The 19,561-nt window shown below is 37.4% G+C and overlaps 1 protein-coding gene across 1 annotated transcript in view; it reads left to right on the forward strand.

The window, feature by feature from the left end:
- PRDM6 (PR/SET domain 6) overlaps positions 1–19,561 on the forward strand; it is a 76,066-nt gene that overhangs the window by 11,079 nt on the left and 45,426 nt on the right. The gene's annotated exons all lie outside the window — the stretch shown is intronic.

Genomic DNA, 19,561 nt, shown 5'->3' on the forward strand with positions numbered 1-19,561 from the left:
GAACATTATAATTCCTGTGTGTGTCAGTACTTATTTACAGAAACAGCCTGCAGTCTGCCTAGGCTTTTGCTATTCATTTCTCCTCTGCTTTGTGCTGGAAGGTGTAATTTCTTAGTTCTGCTTAGTCCTTTGTAGTTGCAGCTTCTGCTCACCTCAAGACTAACTGCTACGGAGTCTCAGAACAAATGTGCCCGTAAATCTGCAGGTGGTATTTAATCATCTAGACCAAATCCAAACCTTCAGAATATAAAGGGTTATGCTTGCTGGTTAGAAACCTGACAAGGAGTCCGTGAAGATGCAAAGACTGTTTTTGCTGTCTTCTGTGGGCATACAGTAAAAGTGAATGGATTTTTAAAAGATACCTGGCTTGGTGTTGCGGAACCAGCTTATGCATAGCACTTGTTCACAGAAAACCTGTGAGTGTTGTCAGCTCTTCGGGACTGCTGATTAACTCTTGTAATCCTTATGTTCTATCTTTGCATACTATCTAATAAGTGTGGCTTCTTTCTATGAGTAGGTGCTTATGTTAATTTTCTATATGGAAACAAACAGTAATTAACACATCAGGATCTTTGCCTCAAAGTATTTACCCAGAAGAGCTGTTGTGGCAAGAGGGAGATTTTCACATTAGAGGGTAAAAGATAGTCTCAGAACACACCTAAATGTACTCAGTAAAACTGGATGACTTGCAGTCATTGGGAGTTCTGTTGCTGCCTTCAGCGGAGATGGAATTTCTCTTTTATAGCCGATACTAACAAATCTGACTTAAATCTGTTCCTACCAAAGCCCGGTGATTATAATGAGAGCATTTTGGGATATGTTATTAATCCAATATTTCTTTATGGAACACTCTATAATGATGCTGGAGGCTGTATTTTCATTGTTAAGAGGGGTTTTGTGGTTTAGACTGTACTAATTAACAGAATACATAGTTATAAAATAAGCTTGCCAGATCATCAAGTTACATAAACCACTGAAATTTAGCTAAAATAAATGGAGTTAGAGAATTTTACATTACCCTTAAATACTTACATTATTGATTTTTTTATTATGAATCACTTTTATACAAGTTAATTTCTTAATATAGAGAATAATTCTTTAAAATAGGCAAGAATTTTTTAGTCTAATTTCAGGTGAACTTAAACATTCTTTTAAAGCAATGAAAGAAGGAAAGTTGTTGAGGGTAAAGCCAAAAGCAAAGAAGAAAACAATGTTAAATAAAAATGAGAAATAGTACTGATGTATATGCCAGACTCAGACCATTGATGGGTGTCAGCTGAATTTTTGTGTCAGTTTGCTCTTCGGTTTTTAACACACATTTTCCTATTGGCTAGCAAAATGAGTGTGTATATTTTAAGGGAATTATCTTTAAAATAATTAAATTTAGGGTTTTTTGAGGGGAGGTGCTGTGGGCAGCTCATGGTCTCAGATTATTTCTGTTAGCAGCAAAGACTGTTAGCAAAGAATCACATACTCTAAGCTCTAGCTAAAAGTTTTGGCCATTCCTTTATTTGTTTTTACTTTCCATTTGGTATGTTTTATCTATTAGAGAACTAATGTTCAATGAAGAAAAAGTATAGCAAAAGAAAGTAGTCAGAAAGTGTATGTGATTTTATAAAGCTGGTCTATGAAAATAAATCAAAGCAATTGGAAATATGAATAGTCTGTGTTCTTTTAGTCTGTATGGTATAGGAGTGTGGATTCACTGTAAATCTAGAGTGTCTCATCATTATCCTTTTAAAAAGTTGTAGCTTTAGGCAATTATCTTCCACTGCTCTTTTAAAGATAGCTGCAAATACAAGCATGTCCACAGATCCGTTATTCGGCATTAGGTCTTGATGAACTTTACAGGGAGAACTTGTCTTTCTTAGTACCATAAATAGCATTCTGATGTTTTTTCTCTCAGCCCTGCAAAGCTGATGGATATTTATTTTCATTTACAGTTCTTTGATTCAGTGTGCACCAGAGAAATGGAAGGGCTATTGCAAAGACTTTTAAGCACAGTTACTGATTTGGTGGCTTTTTAAATTCTCTTTGTTGTGGGAAACATCAGAAGCACTGCATTTGATGTATAGTTCAATGTTATGGAAATATGCTTCAGTCTGTCTGCACAAGTGTTCCCACCATGCTCTCAATGTTTGCTTTGTATGTAATTCATACAGCATAATGTACAGTGATTCAGAGTAAATTGCATACCATTCCATTACCTCACAACAGGCCTTGACACCTATGGGTGTTCATGGGAAATTATAGAGTTTGCTTGCAATCAGCCAAGATAATTTTTTATAACTTACAGAAAGAACAGCCCTTCAGAAAGCCAGAAATATTAGTCATTTTTAGTATAGTTCTTTTTTTTCCCCTTTGGCCCACTTCTATCCAGTCCAGGGTTTGCTTGTATTTTATAAAAATACAATAAACTCTGATTTGTTTAAAACAAAAACAGGACTGGGTGTATTAAGTAAACACTCTCTTTGGTAATACAGGCATTTATTCCAGCACTGCTTGATAGTATTTTATTTCTGACCTTTTTTTTTTTTTTTCCTTTTTTTTTTTTGAAGTAATGAGAACAATCCTTTTGTTATTGTAAGGAAAACAGAGACTTTCTCAGCAATTAGGTCTTACTGATGAGAATGAGATAATTTTCCCCTAATGTGTTTTGTAATAAAGAAGTGAAAAGGCACACTTGATTCCAACATATATGAAAGCATTATCTCAATTATTAATGTATCCTTACTCCCTGGAGATAAATTAATCTAGTTGCGCATGGTTTCCCCTTTCTGTTTAACATCAGAATTTAATAACAGTAGACTTAAGGAATGTATACGATATACACTTAAATTCTATTAGAATAAAATACAGAAGTTTAAAAGGTTTATACGGTTTAGTAGTCCAAGTTTTTCAGGCTCCAAACTTTAAACTGTGAATTCTGGAAACAGCTAAATCGTAAACAGTCATTTTCCCTGCAAATGCAGTTTAGATGAAAAAACTTCTACTGACAGATGTATCAAAGGATAGAAACTTACAGTTTCCTTTTCTTCATTCGCCTGATAAAGAGTTTGCTGTCTTTCTTGATTTTTTTTTTTACTCAGAGGTCAAACAGTTTTTTTTTTCTTGGAACAGCCCAAGTATGTCAAATATATTGTTTCATTTTATTTTAACTTGACTTAAATTAAGTGTTGCTTTTCTAGAAGAAATGTTTTTTCATATGTTAGTCTTTTTACAGGGATGAGCAAACTATGCATATAGCAGGACATTCATTAGTAATTACAAAATAGTAAACCTGTATTCCTGATTTTCCCTTAAATGGACAGGATTAACTGCAATACTAGAAAGTGTGCATATTATATTAAGAAAATACCAGTTGGGGACTTGGCCTTTTTGTGCCTCATCTGAAGTCAAAGAAAACGTTGCCTTTGACTTCATCTGGGCCAAGGACAGGCGTTTTCCTGGGGCACACGCTGGCCAGAGTCCGTGCAGCAATACTGTATACATTTCTGTATAAATTAATATGCAGAGAGAATCCTTACCTTTCAAATGAACCACTCATTGCAGTTATGGTGATAGATTTGTATTCAGATTCTCAAGGCTGTAGTTTTGTAGTTACAGCAAAGCACTGGGGGATAGAATTATGTGCATGCTGTAGTTCTATTAAAGTGAAAATTATGTTTCTCAGCAATCCATCATCTAGTATTCTAGACTGCTTGTCAGCCCAGTTTCAAATATGTCATGTTCATGAAATTCAAATAATTTTGTGTTGAAAAAACCCCCTTAGTTATATTAGTACTATATCTTAAATTATGCAGCGTAACAGCTGGTGTCATTCTGTTGTTGTTTTGTTTTGCCTTTTCTGAGGATTTTGTGTGGTGTACCATGCTAGCATTTATTTTCTATTAAAAAAGCCCAATAATTTATACTTTTACATGGATTTTAAGTTCATGTACTGCCTACTGGAAATATCCCTAATGTTGTGTTTAGGAGCTTGCTAAGCTGAAAGTTCAGTAAGAGCCTATTCAGCACCACAGCTTCTTTAATTTATGTACCTTAGCAGAAAATTGCGCTAAGCCATTATAAAGCAGCTTGTTACATTAGTATTTCTGCATCAGTTAGTATCACATTTTTCCAGATAACTTTTGTAAGTTAGAGATTCCTTACTTAGCATCAATATAAAATTAGTCTGATCTGAAATATAAAAGCTACTTTGTGTTTGGTGTTTCTTGTTCTTAAAGCTAAACTAAACCTTCATATTTCTTGTAGAAAACTTGTGAGTTTTGTAAGGCTTTTTCATGCCGTATCTCGATGTCTTCTCCATGTCTTCTCTATGTTTATTCCATGTACACAAGTTATCTGTTGTATGCTGGAGAAGATAATCAAGTCTAAGCACACGTGCAACAAAATAAATCTAATTTGGCATGAGGACTGATTCTCTTCCTATTTAACAAAGTGAAGTTTTGAATAAACTTTGGTGGGGACTTGGATACAGCCCCAGAATCTCAACAGCGTAGCCGAAAGCAAAAATGCCGTGGACTGCACGGAACATGCATGCGTCCAGAAACACACTATTCTCAGAAAGAAAACATTTTCTAAATTGCCAGATCATGCAGGGACTGTCTGCTTTTCCATGGCACATAATCGCACCTTGGAAATTTTATCATGTAATACATAAAAATACTGAGATGGAACACAAATAAATATAAAATCTCATTTCTGTCCTTATTTGACCACTGCCTTTCCATATGGCTCAAAAGTGATCCAATCACTAAACTTACGGAAACACTTGACCTTTTTTCGTTGTTAGTAAAAGCAATTTCCATTGTAGATGAAATCTGGTTTGTAAGGCCTGAAATTACTCTTTATGATACCATTAAAAGTGAATTATTTCTATTGACTTTTGATTCAAAATGGGTGAATAAAGGCAGTATTTTAATGAGGTATGTGGATATCCAAAATGTGTTACGTACCTGATGCCAGTAATATATTGGTTATAGATTTGATAAGCCGAAACTGCAGCGTATGCTTTTCAGGATGGTGGGGACGTTCAATATTTTGCAGAACCGTCTCAGTCACTGGTTTATGCGTTTTGGTCCCCCAGGTTTCACAGCATCAAACATGCATGGACTTCAAAATGCAGACTTTCAAGTAACCACTTAACATAAAAGCTGGAAAATTCAGCTCAGGGTACACTTCCCTTCCACGCATTTGGCACCTTTTTCAGATAAGTTACAGAATTCCATTATCCAAATTGTTACACATGTGTGACAGAGGTTGACCTTTAGTCATGTCAATCCTTTTTGTGTAGGCCTCGGGCTCCAGCCTAATGGCTCAAAGCCTGATTTACTCACTGTAATAAGGGCAGGAGGTCGAGCAATTGTCAGCTTGCCTGCTCATACTCGTCTCAGAGCCTGGTTGAAGGCTGTTAACACAAAGCTTTTCAAAGTGAATTTACAACCACCACCACTGACAGAGGCCAATCAGTACACCATAAATGTCAGGTTAGTGAGATTGAGCAGTAAGTAAAGTACTGGCAGCCCACTATTGGCTGAAATCAATTGCTTAAGGTTTAACTGAGAATAGCAATCCATGTATAACTACGCCTGCAGAACTGGCTTAAGTGTGGAGAGCAAGTTGGAGAGTGGGTTAGGTAGAATTACCTAACAGCAGCAGCCATGGCACCAAGCGCCGCATTTGTTCTCCTTCCATACAAATAGTACCTGCACTGACGTGATTCATGGTTCAAATGTTGTTGGACATGCCTCTTAGTTATAGAAATAAGATTATCCTTTTTTATGTATGAAAAAAAAAAAACAAACCCAAACAAAGAAGAAGAAGAAATGTAAAAGTGTGTGCTATCTTACCTGGACAAAGAAATCTGGGAAGTCTTTTAATGTATTAGTTTGGTAATACTCAACTGTTTGTTGGTTCCAGAGAAAGCTTTTTCATATGGAAAGTGTGGCTTTTTGCTATTGGCTTGTAACTGGAAACTATCATGGAATTCACTAATGAGTGATTATGTACCTGATGGTCTGAATATCCATGAGATGTAGTTACCCACAAGACAATGTTTTTATCATTTTGTGTAGTGACAGCTTGGACAACAATTCATTTGGCTTTGAAAGCATCAGCATTAAAATGTAGGAATCCATTAAAATGCTGTATGCCAGGATTTATAAATTAGGCAATTTCCTTGATTATTGCAATCATTTACAAAATTGATTGTCCCAGTGTGGTATAGGCAGATTTCAGCAATGATCATTGACAACAGGCACATCCTCTAATATCTATACTCATTGTTCCTTAAAAGAAAAGCCACTCTACTACGAGGTTATTTTCCAACTCAAGGTTAATTATGCATTGAAATAGTATACTAATGTAGAAGATCACACATCTTTAAAGGACAACCACATCAGCTATTTATAGACTGTAATGATAGCTGGAACACTTGTTTTTTCTTCGGTTTGTAAGTCATTTGCTGACGGCCCAGGCATTCACTTGAGTCTGTAGTGCATATTCTCTTTGTGATCCGTTATTGAAAGGTAAATATTTTTGGCAAGTTGCAGCTGTAAATATTTATTTGATTGAAGATTTAAAAGTCAATAATGTGTTTTATTTGTTGCATCTTAAAGTTCTCATTAACCAATAGATATAGCGTATAGTAACTAGATTTGGGTCAATTATTTCTGCAAGACATAATAAAGACATTATGCCACAAAGCAAATAGGTCTAGAAGTTTTCCTACATTACAACAAATACAATAAAGCCACAAAATGCTAGCCACCAACCACAAAACCACAGTGCTTTCTACTTGCGTGAAAATAAGCAATACGCATGGTAAAACCCTATCAATGCTAAACCTTTAAATGCAGGTGATTACAGTAGATTCTTTTTGCAAACTGTAGACAAGGTTCAGTCATAGCTGGCAACAAGCTAATTTGTATCAGGCCTCATGCAGATCATGAGCTTCCAGGACTAATATCCTGCAGTGGTTAATCAGTCCTTGCTCAGACAAGATAGCCATTGATGTCACTAGGAACTTTGATTTAATGAGGTCTTCAGGCATGACTGAATAACACAGTATCACTTTAATCATGATTCTTAAATAATTTTTTTCCAGGATAGGTCAACCATTCTCACAGACCCCCAGAGCTTCCTGCATATTGTCTGCCCTTGTCCATACAATGACAGTAACATGCAGTTAATGTAAAGGTACTTTTGTATAAATACATTCATTTGACCTAAAGATAATATTTTACTGTGAAGAAAGGGAGACTTGCATTGCCAGTGGCTGTGTAGTAGTGCATTGTATTTAGTTAGATAAATATTAGCATCTGTAACTCATAAATTTATTGTTTGTACCACATTGCTTATTTTTTGTGTGAATTTAGCAAGATGTACATAAGCTATTTCATATTTAATGGTGATTCAACCCGGTACTTTCTGTGTAGAGACCTAGAGGTGTATAAGCAAGCAAATGTGGTGACCCCAGGACATTTCTAAACATCTTTTGCTTTCATCTGTAGAGCTACAAAGTAGAGAAAAGCAGTTTTATCGTGAGTACAAGAAACTCCTACTGAAATACAGGCCATATGAAGGCTCTGTTCTTTATGTTGTTCACCTTTAACAAAGCCCTGAATTTGGAAATAGAGTAATGGTCAGTATTTGTTACAGTCCTAAACTGGGCAGGGCGAAAGAATCCTACATTAAATGAAGTGTCAAGTATAAAGCAAATGAAGTAAGCAAATCTAGTGTTCACCATTTTTACCTAGGCTAATCCTTCAGTTGTGTAAAGGTCAGTATTTTTTGAAAAATGGTTTTTATGTACTTTTTGCCCGATGCCATGTCAGCATTCACTGTGGAAGGCAGGGTATTAATTTTTATCAGTCTGTCAAAAGAACTTTTATAGCAGTACAGATTGGTGACTGAAGCTATTTTTAGACCACCAATTTACAAAAAAAGCTTACCGTTGAAGTAAAAATAAAATAAAAAACGTCTTCTGTTTTTTATATGTCTCTTTCTATTTCTGTTTCTGTTTCTATTTCTATTTCTATTTCTACTTTAAGTTGGCTTGAATTCTGTCCCCATTTCCATTGCTCCAGTAAAAGAAGGAGAGGAAAGACATGCACGACTGCTTAGAGAAAAATGAGAAGGACTAGGGTATATGTTCTTTATTTCTAAGATCAGTTGCTAATAAAGCACATCTTCATTTCCAATTGGAGATGTGAAATTTTGCTGAGCTACAGGTATTTCACTGGGTTTCTGTTAATTCATTTTATTGTGACCAGCAAGATTTCAGTGACAGCTGTGGTAGCAAAGTGACATTTGTCCACCTCTAAAAAAATAAGCTGCCTTTCAGAGCAAACATTCTGGGAAGGATTTGATATTTGATGGGAGAAAAACCCCAACTTTTTTAAAAATACGATTCTTATCTGCAACGTAGGGTCATTCTCCATTTCAGAGCTGCAAAACTGATGTACAGGTGGGTTAGGTGCCTCTAGATGATGTATGTTTGGAAAGTTCAGGAAGAAACACAAGCATTTCATCAAAACAAATATGTTTACGTTTAACTAATGGAAAAATATCATCAGACTACTTAAGCAAAACTGTTAGGCTTAAAAGTTTGATTTTTAACATTATTTTTTTTTTTGTGCAGAAAACTGGAGGTTACATATTAGTTTTTTACCAGCCTTATTAGAAATGCACAAAAAGTTACACAGACTTAGAAATTTCACTTAAAGCTGCTGTAACCCTTTAAGGCAGTCGGCAAAGTGTACCAAGCTAAGAACTCAGTTGTGTTTTCAGCAGTGTTCCCTTCTTCATGGTCCCAAACCTGCAAATCACTAAGTACCATACTCTGGTTCCGGCATTTTGCTGGTGAGAAATTTGAAGCCTCATTTCTGCGTTGGGACCAAAACTTTTCACCCAACTAAACTTCTGTTGTTCATGGACCAACACAGTAGAGTTTAATTTGGGGTAGATCTTTCAGCATATTTAAAAGTCAGGTGAGGAGTTTAGGAAGCTCAGTTTCTGATGCAATTTTATCACAATTATAACCAAATTGAAGATGAATGTTGGCATTTCCTTAGACCCCACACTAATTGTAAAGAGGCTTAGGAAAAAAATGGGTGCCGTATTAATGTTCAGATCTTTGTATCTATGTTGTCTCATCTGGATGTCATTCTCTTCTCTGATCAAACCAGGATCACATTCAAGTCACTTCGAATAAGATGTAGTTTTCTTTTTATTATATTATTTATTTATTATATTATATTATATTATTTATTATATTAACTTGCTTGCCTCTTTGTCCAGAATGGTACCTATTGCGTCCTCAGTTTAAGGATTTGGTGAATTTCCAACAGTGAGAGTTCTCCAGCAGAAACCACATGGCCTGGGCTCAGGGGTGTCTCTAGCCCACCATATGGTGGAACATATATTAGAGTAGGCTAACGTATCTGAGTCTGGGTGGGCTTAGACAGTAACTCTGGCTGAGTAGCTATTTGACCTTGGGGTCTGCCATTCCCAACAAAAGATGGCTAAGGGTCAGGCTGAGGTCTGCAGCCTCCCTTTCCTCCAAAGACTACATTTGTCTGTCTCTTTTCTTAACCTTTGTGGGCTTTTGTTTATTTAATAAAACGTTAATTTTTATGCCCTAATTACCCAAAAGTGACATGTCCCAGAGGCAATAGTATTGCAGTTTTACTTCATTGTTTGAAATGCATTTTTCCTATACTTTTGGAAGGCTAATTTGTCTACAGTTTCATTGTTCGCTGCCAAGCCAAATCAGATGGCTTCTTTTTTAAACATATAACAACTGTCATGTTAGATCACTTTAAGGGCTTTGTAGGGTCTTTATCTGCTTAATCCTTCATTCTGAGTTTATATTTTTTTTCCACATTATTACTTATCTTTTCTGAAATCTCACAGGTCCACATACTGTACTTTGCACTATTCATTCCCACTCTATGGCCTGCATGGCTGTATTTATGATCAGAAATAGCTAGTGATCCCTCTCAGGACGCTATCAGTCACAATATGAAATAATGACAGTAGGCACTGAAGATGTTTGTGGCAAGGCCACCTCCCCGCTCTGAAGCTGAGCAGGACACTGCTCCCGTACCGCACCCAGCCACTGGCTGGTGGGTAGTTCAGGAAAAATGCTCAGTTCTCTGTCATGTTGACTTTCTCATCATCTGTTTTAAGGGATGAAAGACATCAAGAACTTAAACTTGCTGCTATATCCATGGAGAAAACAGCCATCTGAAGTGATAGTTAAGCCAAGGCAATTCCATGTCTTGGCAATATTTATGATTAGAGACAACCTAGTGAAGGTACAGAACACCGTGGTTTTTATTTTACTATTTTTTACCTTTTTTTACTTTTGTTATATTATTTTTTATTTGTAAATTATTTTTACTTTTGTATTAAATTCTTATTTATTTGATTATTTATCACTGTAAAAGTCTTACATTAAGAATGAATTTTATGATTTCTGAAAAGTTACCTTAGTGCTTTCTAGAAAAAGGGCACACATTCTAGCATTTCCTTTCTGTGTGGCAGGTGATATAATTTATTTGGAGAATTAGCAGTGAGTTTGCTTACTGGAGAGCATCCGTTTCTAGTTCTAGCTGTCATCCCACATAAACTGTGGAAAAAAAGTATTTCCCTTTCTCAGGCAAAGCTGGACTGTATATACATTAATATTTTGATAGTTAATTCCCTTGCTTTATTTAAATAATGCTACAGTCAGTATTTGCAACTTGGTATTAACTTACCTGGTAGATCTCTAAAAGAAATAATGTTGAGAAATTTCTGTGTAAGAAAGAATGTAGTGCAGCATCGAAGGATCGACTTGCCACAGACTGAAAATCTGACTGAATTTCTCCCTCCTTTATACTCTTTGAAGGTCTCAACATAAAAACCAGAGTGTTAGATACCTTATATTCTGCTTTTCCACAGCAAATTCAGGTATCTATAGAGGCTGAAAAAGTGGAGCTTTAGATCGTAGTGAAAATTGGGGCAACAGACAGATGCAGACTGCTATAACAATGTTTGAAGACGATGGAGAATATGACAGCAAGGCAATGTAATGCTGGTGAGTTTGAAGAAAGAGCTGAGGCTCTCTCAGACTGTGACTCTTGTAAAAGATTACTGCTATTCTTTCTCTTTGTTCTCAAAGATTATGGGTAATTTCACCACTCTCTCACAAAACAGGCTGGACTTGTCTCATAAGCATTACAGTGCTGTTCTATCTATTATTCAGTTTTTGAGCTGGCACTGTCTGATGATGAGTTGTGGATATCCCATTGAAAGTCATAGGCAAAACGGTAAGAAATTATAGCATTCAGAATTAACAATTTTCTCACTCATGTTCTCATGGTTTTCTGCTCTGGACTTCTCCCACTCTCTTGTTGATTAAATATTTTATCTAGTTTAAGGTTTCAAAATCTTGCAAGTACTACAAAAGGTAGTTGGTTTTTTTCTTTGAGCATGCAAAGCTTTACTTAGAGATCTTTTAGTGTGTCCTTAGGAAATATAGTATCACGCCAAGGGTGGACCATGGCTAGGCGCAACTGAGCACAAGCTCGCTGTGTTTGTGGTCTGAGCTGACCAGACAGAAGCCTGCTGTGGACTGGAAGCCATGTGGGAGTGTGTCTGCGAGCACAGTGCCATGCCCAAGCGAACAAGTCCTGGCAAGGTTAATTGTCTTTATGGGCTGAAACCGGATTGTGCCCAGGCAGTGTTTATTATGGTTAGAGTGAACTGGATGTCTGTGCCTTCTGAAATGACTTTGACCTGTGACTGCTGGGGAAAATTTTTGACCAACACCTTACTAGATTTTCTGAAAAATTAAAGATAAGATAGACTTCCACTTTAGCTGCAGGTCATGTATCCTAGCAGTAGTACTGACGAGGCTTGTTAGTGGTTCCAAGTCAATCATGAGCAAATGGTGTAATTGCAAATACTAGAGAAAGTCTTATATTCTGTGCTTTATAATAAGTCAGGTTTGCACTAATGCACAAGCCAAGTCAGTAGTAACATTTGCTAAAAATGTTCACAAATCATATGGTTGAAAGTTGAATAGTTTCATGTTAATGACTTGAAAATTCGTAGTAAACTTCACTAATTTAAGAAAGAAACCATTTACTGTGCCTAGTTACACTCAATTGGGTAAGAATATTCTTCTTCTGTGTGCATTATGGCTATAAATAGTACAAATGGAGGCTGTAATGGTGTAAACTCATACCATAATGTCACTGCATGATTCTGAGTTTTCATTTACTCACTTTGGCTTTGTCGGGAGCTGGTGGTGTTCAGGACCTTACAGAAAGCAGGGAATGGCTTCCAAGATCAAGACTTCTGAGTTTGGTCCCCAGGTCAGATTGCAGGATTGTTTAGGTCTTTTCATTCTATGTTTCATGGTGATTGTACTTGCTAGTGAATAAAAATACTCCAATGGTTCTCCCCATTCCAGCAAAACAAAAATGATAGGCGTTTCAAAGAGGGCAGATATTTTAAATTCATACATCAGTCTCTTAAACTTTCCATCCTAGAGGAATCTGTTGGAAAGGCAGCAGGGGATGAGGAGAGGGACCGTGACACTCTGCATGAGTACAGGAATTTGTGTTTGAATTGCCCATGAGCATTATGGCATTTAACTCTCCAGCAGAAGCATTACGGTAGCTATAAGTTACATAAATTGAATAGTATCATGGGACTGAAATATCTTTGAAGAGTTACCTTATGGCTGGAGTTGATTTGACTTATTTGTATGGATATTTAGATACAGAAACCTGCAGACTAGCTTTTTCTAGTCAATAGATGGGACGGGCTAGACAAAATAACATGGCTAGAGGCTGACCTTAGACAAAATGCATCTCAAAAGAAGTTAATTATGTTTTTCACTAGTTAAACATAAGCATATCTTACTAAAAAGGGCAGGTACCTTACTCTGACTCTTTAAAAGCTCATTAGATGTGTCAAGTTCTGCATTTTAGGGTTGGATCATCTGAGCCTTTGCCTTCATGGTATGTGAACCTCCAAACCCTTTGCTTTACCTCCTAGGCCATATATGAGGAGAGCAAGACTGCCTGCATCTTCCTTGTAGCACTTTGCATAAGGGTCTCATCTTCAATGGAGCACTTAATTGAGAATTTCCTCCTTCAGCCATCTAGGTAGATTCTGCTTTCTCTTTGCTATTTTGTGGGGCCGGAGAATTGCCATGGGGATTGGGCCAGGGACAACCATTTGAGGTATTAGTCTTTCATTTCACAGCTAGCATATATGTGCCCTGGGCTGACTGCCACCATCCTTGCAGGTTTGTCACGTTCTCTGCAGCTTCGGATGTGGCTGTCTTGGCTTGCTGGTTCATCTGGTCATTTCTTACCTTAGCAATTCCCTGCCATTACAGAGGCATCAGATACACATGGCATACTGGTCCTCTCTCTTTTTTCTGTGCCTTTTCCTGAATGGAAGATAATGGCCTATGAAGAACAGTCTGATGACTGAGCAGTCCCTTCTGACTTTAAAATCTGTGAAGCTATGAAGCCATCCAAGAAAAGTTACTGTGTCTGTGTAAACCTTATCAAAACTGAGCTCTGCTCATTCTCCCAAGTAAGAGTTTCTGTGCTTATAAATTCCTCTCAGCCTCCTTTTCTGACGGAGTGCAGTACATCAGTGGAATTGTCTGATAAAGATAGGGGGAGAGGAGAGGGATTATTATAAAAGCCAGCCATGGGGCTTCTGCCCAGAAGTCTGCATATTTCCCTTATACATGAAGGCGCATATACAGACTGCAGCTTAACCGAGCTCCAGAGAAATAACAACATGGAAGAAAGAGCAACAGTAGCTCTGAATTTTCTTGCAATGATCCTATTGCAACGATGCTGAATGGACATGCAACTGTATACCACAGCCCCCCCAGCTGTCACTTTGGCAAGCCTTTTGATGAATTGGATCTTGATATTTACAGAATCTATTAAAATACAGCCCATCATGTGTTTGTTTATATGTTGACAAGATGATGTACACCCTGTGGGTCAAGGGTGATGTGAACTGTTTTGGTGTTCTTGTCAAAGCAGCTAAAAAAAGAGCATTTAAATAATTTTTGTAGAATAATTGTCTAAGAATGTAAGAGAAACATACAGAATTCTTACTTTGAAAAAAAATCTCTACTGGTCTGACACAAAAATCTGAGCTTGTTATCAATCAAAAAGACTTTCTTACTTCTTCTCTAATATGTTAGAAAATTGGCAGCTTAGATAGAAAAACAAATAGCAAAATTAAACAGAAAGGAATTGATTTAACTACTTGGGTGGTTTGTCCAGTACCATATAAAATTTTTCACTCGGGCTTGTCACTTATTAAGTATATTTTCTTAACATGTGAGGCTATACAACACATACAAAATCTTGCATCATCTTGCTGTAAATATTCCAGGTCAGAATCAGCTTTATGAGGGTATCAGATGTATTTCTTTGAACATAATTCATATGTGTTTGATTTTTCTTTGCAGTTGTGAAGAAAAAATACTGTCTGAAATTAAATCATGTCAATCTAGTTGCCCCCACAGATGTGCCTTATAAATCCAAATGTGGCTGTATCAAGGGCATTACCTGTGTAAAAGTGGAACCCAAATTCATACACTGAAGGATTCCAGAGCATTCTCCCAACTTTGTTGTATTGCTATTAGATTACATTGTCATGAAGTGGGCTAAGAGCAAAGACAACCTATTGTAGAAGAATCTCTTTTCATCTTATATTTTTATTGCTTGTTTTTTTCAGCACCTTGGAGTCGTGTGCCTCAGAAATAAATAATTCCTCTCCCAACATAAAGCTAACACATGGTAATTTCAGTGCCATAAAATGAATCATGGAAGAGAGCACGTAAAGAAGATGAGTTTCAGGGGAAGAAAGGAAATACAGAGTTTTCTCAGATTTGTTATGTGCATGTTGTGAAATTTTGAGGTACTGGAATGCTTCACTGTTTTAGAAAGGAATGGGTGCATTCGGAACACAGAGTGGAGCTGGGGTGGAAAGTCTGAGAGAGAAGAAGGATGTGTGAAGGTGAAAAAGAAAGGATAGGTGGGTAAAGGGAGGGAAAGGAAGAACTGAATCTAGGCAGTGTGAGAAAGAAGGGATCAGGAGCGTTGTGGATGAGGAACACAAGTTAACTGCTGGACATGAGCAGTCGCGAGATGTTGTGCTTAAGTGGTAGTGTTGGCCCTCATGTCTCCATTGAGAAGAGGGATGAGGGGAATAGCTTGTGTTATCTTCAGATTTCCTCTTTCTAAAGGGAGCAGGCTTATTCCTGGGGCTTTGGGTCCCTCGGAAAGCTGCCCCTTGGATCAGATCTAGGAAAGGAAGCAGAGCAGGCTGCTCTTTTGTTCATGTTACAGAAAGGAGGTTCAGGGCTTTTCTGAGCTGAAATACTACTCCCCCCTCACCACCTCCCCCACCCCCCCCTTCCCCCTGACCCATTCTTATTTCGTTATATATTTCTAAGACTGTTCTGACTAAGTAAAGTGCTTATAACGTTCAAAGTGAAAGCCAAGAGCCTTCATCCCATATCTGCAAACTTCTCTCTTCCTCTTTGTTCCTTCAACTTGCTTAGTCTTGCTCCAAAAGCAGTACATTAAATATCTTTCTCCCCCTCTCCCCCCTTTTTTTCCTTTTTCTGTTGCAACTGCTAGCAATGAACCAGTTAGAACAAGTTGTGAGATTGCAGTCTACAAACCCTTGCCCAGATGGAGCTGAGTTGATACCACCAAAAGCAAGGGCATGGTCATCAGATGCTAATGCCCTTTGGTCACAAAGGATGTATCTGCTACCCTCTACAATGAAGTATTGGGCTGAGTTATTTCTGAATGAGCTATTGCACCTGCGTGGCACAATATAACTGAGTTTTCAATATTGTTAACCTGGATGCATCATCGCAGTGTGTCCAGGTGTGATGTATTAGGCTGCATTGCATAATGTTAGCAATTATGCAGTTCTGAAGCCACCCATCTTCTGCTCCTGAAGCCACCCAAATCAGTGATCAAGACTCTGAGCAGAGCTCAGTGATTAGACTGAATAGAAGATGTTAGTGTCCTAGGAAGAAAAAAACCCATGTGTTCCAATTTGCCTGTTGTGCTGAACTGTTTATTGTGATGGTCTGTAATTACATGCCACAGAACTTTCAGGTGCATGGTATATGCAAACCTCAAATAAGAAAATCTGAAACTGCATGGTGTTCTTTTTTCTTTTTTTAACTTAGAGTGTTAAACTGACAACCAAATCAGAAAAAAATATTATCAAACCAATGATAAAACTTGTGCTTAATTTATTGGAAGCTTACATTGAGTTTTCATGTGTAACATTTAAGCACTTAGCCAGTACAGTGCAAAGCAAAGAAGGGAGGTGAATGTGATTTAAAACTGAAGGTATATGCAAAAAAATCCAATTCTGTTATTTTATTTTATCCTATTTTATTCTGTTTTGTTTTTCTTTATAAACAGCTAATAAAGGTCGCAGTAAACTGGTACATGAATTACAGACAAATGTCACACTTGTATTACATTTTCCAGATTTTCCAAGTTTGTCAGACTGAATGCTTTTTGGACAATGTTTCTGACAGTTTAATTAATTATAATGGAAATATAACTAAATACTCATGCCTTTAACTGTATTCTTTGGCAAGTATTACACTTTATGAAGAACTTCATAACTCTAAAAAGGAAAGAATCCAATACGTTAGTTAAGCTTTTTCATTTTTCTTAATGGTCTTTGTTATGTGCTTTCTTATGTGGGAAACAGACTTTCAGGCAAGAAGAATGAAAACAAGAAAGAACCAAAGAAACTTCTCTTCCAGTGTCATGTTAATGGGCTGTCATGAGTCTTATGAACAGATTAGCTTCCATTTAGTAAGTGTGCTTAGAAATAAGGAGGTATGGTACAGGATTTAGTCACTGGTTATAGATACATAATCCTCGGTGTTAAGGTCAGATGTTAAAAAAAACCCAAAACAACAGCCAAGTTGCCTACTTGTAACTGCGGTTGCTTTCACCACAGGCTACTAAGCTGTTGTCCATGGCTCCCTGGTGGTCTGCAGGACCTTGCAAAATGTTCTGCAGATTACATGGAGGACTGAGTGCAAAGGAGTCTCACTAGGTGGTATAATCATGAGCTGTATTTCAGCACCATCATGACAGATGCTTTCCCTGACACAAGACAGGGCTTGCACCATGCCTGGTGTTAGCATTCAACTAGGGTTTCCACATACATGATTAAGGATGGCCATGTGTTCATCAGACAGTTGTTTGCAAATGCCATATTTATGTATGCAGGCACTTGGTTTGCCTGTGAAATCTTGTCATAGCTGAACACCAAATGTCAATATGGGGCATGGGCACAGCTCACTTCAGCCCAGTAAAAACTGGCCTTCGTTGCAGCTGGTTGCACTGTCTGGATAATAAGATTGTGTCAAGAGTCACTAGATGACACTGTTACATACTTTCACACATTCTTTTTTCTTAGGGCTTATGTTCATTCTTTGAAGATATTCTGTACTCTCTCCTGTTAGTTTATACTGCTGCAAGCACCAGAATGACTTTCTCTCTGATTAAATCTTTCTGACTAGACTTTGCTGGAGGCCACAGTTGGTTCTTTGTTTTGGACAAGACTGAATATAATTTGCATCCCAAAGACCCAATTTTGACAGCAATGATTTCTCCTCTGTTAAGAAAGAGATCTGCAACGACCTCTGCCTCTGGAGAACTCAGAAGTTTTTCATGTCCACCGTGGGATGACGCTGTGGTGGCACAGGGACTGTTGGGTAATCTGGTGTGGTGCCTTTGGAGAGAGCAGGTCAGCCAGGGGAGCCACAGCTGCTTTACTAGAAACCTACCTGTCCTCCCAGTTCAACCTGGTTCTGCCATAGAGTGATGTACTGTTTGGAGCTACTGTCATGCTTTATGTGGAAACTATGCTTTCCCTTGGCCTTTCTCCCAGTGGAGGGATAAGAGCCTCTGGCCTTAAGTAAAGCCTTTTTTCTCCTCCATCTGATAAGATTGAAACAGTTAGGCTCACTAGGTTCTATTATTTTATGCTGTCATTTGCAACGTCAAGATTTTGCTGCAATGCAAGCAGTGGTATGCAATTATTGTCAGGCTCCAGACATACTCATATTCTTGCCACTCGCATATTATCTCAAGGCTTCCAGAGAATGACTTGAGGCATTCCAGCCAGTCAGGTCTTGAAATTAAAATTGAGTGGAAGTGGCATGGTTTTAGTATTTATTTTATCTTTTTACTTTTAAGCGTGTGTCTGAAAAGCTTTCCCAACACAGTAGTTTTGCGAGCAATATGACAAAAAGTGCTATATTTTATTTTCTTTTATATTTGAGTTGCCCTGCTGGAATCATTTACTGGGTAGGAAAGGTCATTTTAGGGAAGCAGCTTTCAGCAGCATTACAACCACAGCTCTCCTAAAAGCTGCTGTTGCTGCTGTTCACTGTACCAAAAAAAAAACACAACCAAAACCCCCAAACAGAGAAGTATATTTTAGAAAGAAAGCTGAAATTAAAACGAACAAAAAAAGAATGATATTCCTTTCATTAGTTCTCCTGATTGACTGACAGCATGCTTTCATAGTCCAGTCATAACAGAGGCTAAAAATTTTTAAGACTGATACGATGCGATACATTTATTTATAAATGTATTTATATAAAGATGGTATTCTTGCTTTGCCAGTAAAAAATGCACTACAATTGTCACACTCCCATGTGTGATGATAAAAGATGATAAAAATTGTTTATACAATTTGTTTTTTCTCAAAGACCCTGAAAAAGCAACCAATATCGAAGCAATACAAAAATGGCTGACTTTTTTGAGCACTAGTCTCAGTGAACTCCATCCAGGGTGTGGCAATTTATAGCAGGTCGTATTTGCACTCTCAGTCATTAACATTCGATATCAGTAAGTTAAGTATCTGGTCTAAGTCAGTTAACCTTGCTTATGATGTATTGCCCTCTGACAGTGCCTGTTTCTCTCATTGTCGCTACAAGGACATTGGGTAATAGGGTGAGGTTATATACCTAACCTTATTTGGTTAATGTTATGTAAAATGAATCCTGCCTTCAAGTCACTAAGAAACTTCATTTTACACTGTAGATGAACAAAGGAAATAATCAATAACGCCCCAATATTTATTATCAGTTTCCCCTATTGTAAATTCACTAAGGGCATGTAATGTTGAAACCAAAGATGTGTCTGCACCTCGGGGCAGATACAAGCCAGCTGGCTTTAATCGAGGTAATTATTTCAGCCTTATAAATAATCTAACTCCAGCAATACTGAGCTTACCATGAGATGTAAAACTCACAGTAAAGCATAGTAAATAGTCTTTAAGTACATCCCATGCTGCTGTGATTGCCCTGCTGTCATGACCCAGATAACTAATTTACACCTGGAGAACAGATTTGTCTGCATCAGTCCCAGTCACTTTGATTGCAGTGTAGGCATGCTCTAAATCAGTAGGATTTTTAATCTATGATTATACTTCATACACATAAAAGCAGAACTGGGCTGGT

Source organism: Falco naumanni, chromosome Z, assembly GCF_017639655.2.
Source record: "Falco naumanni isolate bFalNau1 chromosome Z, bFalNau1.pat, whole genome shotgun sequence".
Lineage (NCBI taxonomy): Eukaryota > Metazoa > Chordata > Aves > Falconiformes > Falconidae > Falco > Falco naumanni.